Here is a 4,010-nt window from a genome sequence, read left to right as displayed (position 1 = left end):
CGGACATAGCAAAGCCTGTGTGACCACAGGGCTAACAGAGGGGAGCTCTGTCATGGACGCTATGCTGATTTGATATGAATTTTCTGTTGCTGTTTCATGGTTTATGCTGCATAATAAACCCAATGGACTGAGATTATGTTGAGAAACCTGTGCCAGACCTGATTTATCGGCTGCCTAGCAAGTTTCCCCTACCTAAATGACAAGCGCTACATTACAACCCCCCAGTTAATTTAACTTGAGGTGCAGTGAGCATGTTCATGGAGCGTCTGCCAGTGCCGGGGGGTACTCGATACCGGGCCGGTTCTTAAGGGGATGTGTCATGGCAGCAGTGACCCTGTCCGTGGCCCTGGCCATCCAATGAAAATGATAAGGGGATGATAAAGTTTATGAAAGATAATTTGTGATTAGTGTTGAGCATTCCGATACTGCAAATACCGGGTATCGGCCGATATTCGCGGTTTCGGAATTCCGATACTGAGTTCCGATACTTTTTGCATATCGAATACCAGAATCGGAAGTTTCCATAATGCTGTGAGCCAGTTTGATTTGATTCAGCCAATGAGGAATCCTAAGAAGTGTGGGCACATCCTGTTAGGCATGTAGGCATGTTAATTAATGGCATGGCTGTGATTGGCTGCGAGCAGACCACCCAGCTGCTCCTCCCCCAGACACACGCTGAACAGTGATATATGGAAAGTGAAACTAGTGAGGGAGGAGGAAACAACCAATTCTCATTTGAGTGCCAGAACACAACCCCCCCGGACGTTTATCTTAGAAGCAATAGATGATATCTTGAAAACCGTGCAGACTAGCCGCAGAAGGTAAATTACTTATTGTCAGCATTCTGCAGCCTAGGTTTGCACTGAGATTATGTGAAAAGCCCAGACAACCTGTTCTGTTATGTATTTCCGCCAAGTTGGATCGCCCGCCAGGGCAGGTGGGGTACTCGGTACCTGGCCCGTTGGTTTCAATGGGAGATGTCACAGTAGCTGTGACCCGGTCCGTGGCCCTGGGCATCCATTGTAAAAGGAAAATGTTGAACGTGTGGATGATGATTAAAGTTTATGAGTGAATGATTAGTTACGCCACCTGTGGTGTTCGGCAATGAAGATGTTAAGCCGACGCTACAGACAGATCCTCTGGGACAGATGATGTGGTGCAGCTTTGATGTTGTGGCCCTCCACAGGTAGGGCTGTAGTCCCAGGGCAGTGTAGATGAAGAGGTAGTGAAGAGATGTAGATGGTGCAGTGCCAGGCACAGAGATGTAGCTGTGCTGAGTGTGTTGGCGCAGGAATAACTGGAGGACACCAGGGCATGTAGTTCCAAAGCTTTACTCACAGTCTGTTGTGCATACAGGTGCCCGCATCCGTGCTGTGTCCTCCGGGTCAGGGGCTCAGTCAACCTTCAAACTAGATGAAGCACTCTGTTCCAACACTCCGCCAACATGTGCCTTTTCTGAATGTCTCCCTCTATTGCTACACAACCCCTTTAGCATAGTCAATATCTTAGTAACTCCGAACGTCTTAAAAAAAAATTAATGACTGCTGTTCTATTTGATTGGGCTAAACCTCTATGCCTTTAATGTCTCCTCCACCTCCCCCAATACATTCTACATTATTCTTAGTTGTTTTCCTTCATGTAGAATTAACCTACAAGGAAAGAAAGGGTTTATTTTAATTCCGATATTTCTGTCCCATTGACTTGCATTGGTTTTCGGTATCGGAATCGGCGATATCCGATACTTTTTGGGTATCGGTCGGATCCAATCCGATCTGATATTTCCCGATATCGGAAGTTATCGCTCAACACTATTTGTGATGCTACCTGTGGTATTCGGCAATTAGATGTTAGCCGACACTGCTTGAAGAGACCACTAGGGCTAATGATGATGCAGCAGAGTTGTTACAGCTCTCCACAGGTAGAGCTAAGCCCCAGGGCAGTAATATTGTAAAATTATGGTGATGATGGTTGTAGTGCAGGGCTGAGGTGAAGCAGCAAATAAACAGGAGGACACAGCGGGGTGAAGTCTTCACACTGTTACTCACAGTTTGAGGTGCAGACCAGGGCACTGAGTACAGATGGTAATGGAGATCCAGGCAGCCTGGAAGCAACTTAGGATCCACTAAGCCAGATGGGTTGGAGGCCTCCTTTCTGCACTGTCCTATGAGGTCCTTCCTGCCTAAAGCTATGCTTGGTCCTCTTTTCCTTACTGTTCTTTAGTTCTTGCCTGTATGGCAGGCAGCTTGAGCCTTTTACAGGTGTCACTCCTTCGTGGTGGTTCTGGCTCTGGTATGCTGCTGTACCTTCAGGTGTGTGATGGGGCCAGGAGACCTGCAGTCTCCAGCCCTCCGGATTTGGCTGCTGGGACTGTTGTACCCCTGCAGCCACAGACTCTGTCGTCCGGTGTCAAGTGCTCTTCCCTGGGGTGAGCTTGGTCACAGCTCCTATCCCCAGGCTTTCCTAAACTTCCACTTTCCTCTCTCTTCACTCTGCCCTTGGGACGAGCTCCTCACAGCTCCTGTCCCCTGTACGGACTCTCACAGACAGCAACTCACTAACTCCACCTCCAGCCCAGAACTTATAGGTTAGCTCCCCTGAAACTGGGTGTTAGAGCTCCTCCTTCTGGTCTGGAGTAGGAAAAGTGTTGGATGTGGTATTATCTGGCTAGGGAAACCCTCCTTGCTTCAAGGCATGACATCACCCCCTGTGAGGGAGGCAATGCCACTGTGGCAACCGGACTCCTGGGGTGTCACATTCGCCCTAGTGAAATTCAGTACTCCCGGACTGAGGAAACAAAACATATTAACAAATGAACAATAACCATTTACAAGATTTAAAAAATAAAAATTACAAAAACCAAAGCTCAAAAACAGTCCTGATGATGATTAGTCCATGCGTCATTGTCCATTATTTTTTCCTGAGCCATGTTGTCAACTATATACAAGTAAGGTAATGGCAACACATAGTCCTGTGGCCCAACTGTCCTTTAACAGGTTATTACGAAGATTTTTAAATGTTCATACAGTAAGTCTCTGTATGCTCTCATGCTTAATGGTTGCAAATATACATATTATTAGCTTATTTACATTTTAGTCCCTATGCCGGGCTGGGATCTGACCTCTCGTACTACAGGTGAATATACGCAGTACTAGTATCTTTAATGACCTAGCTTGGCCTAGTGTGTCTGTTGTTGATGTTGGGGACCCACCAGTGTCTGTGCTATGCGTAGGTTTGCATATTACTGGTAAACTGGGCAGCCTTCTATGACTTCTTAGACTCATCATGGGTCTGACAGATTCACCGCTGGCAGGGGTTAAACTTTCTTGCTCCGCTGCTGGTGCGACATCTGCTGCTTGAGCCGACGGGTCTAGTCTCTGTTGCTTCAGGTGCAGTAGGCTGGGGAAAGACCAGGACAAGTACTACGATGGCTTGATTTACCTGTGTCCAAGACTGGGGAAAGTCTCCCAGAATGGTATGAATCTTCTTTTCCACGGGCTGAGGAGTGTCTTGGTCTTCAATCCATTCCTTTAGTGGGTCAGGGCACGGTTTAGATGATCCCTCGACACTGCCACTGAGGTTTCTCCTCGATCCTTACTGATGAGGCATACTTTGTTATTACCAAAGTTTGAAGGCATGACGGTGTATGGTTCAGCATCCGCCTTGCCTGGGACAAACTTTTCTTTACACATTCTTGCACTTTGCGGTATTGTTGCTGCTGCTCTGTATCCCAGTCTGCCTCTGGTGATGCCGTCTCAGGTGGTAAAACTCCCATGTCCAAATCAATAGGTAACTTGCCAGGTCTTGCCCTCATAACGTAGGCTGGGGTGCAGTTGGTAGAGTTTACTGGGATATGGTTGTATAGATCTACCAGATCTGGCAACTCCTCTGGCCACAGATTTCGTTCTTCCAGAGGCAAGGTCTTCAATAGGTCAATTAGCACCTGTTCATCTTCTCGCACATGCCATTTGTCTGTGGATGGTACGGCGTCGTCCTGATTTTCTTGCAGCCGT

This window comes from Dendrobates tinctorius, unplaced genomic scaffold, assembly GCF_039654945.1.
Source record: "Dendrobates tinctorius isolate UK_male_01 unplaced genomic scaffold, ASM3965494v1 ptg000544l, whole genome shotgun sequence".
NCBI classification, from domain to species: domain Eukaryota; kingdom Metazoa; phylum Chordata; class Amphibia; order Anura; family Dendrobatidae; genus Dendrobates; species Dendrobates tinctorius.
Note: the sequence above shows the minus strand (reverse complement) of the source record.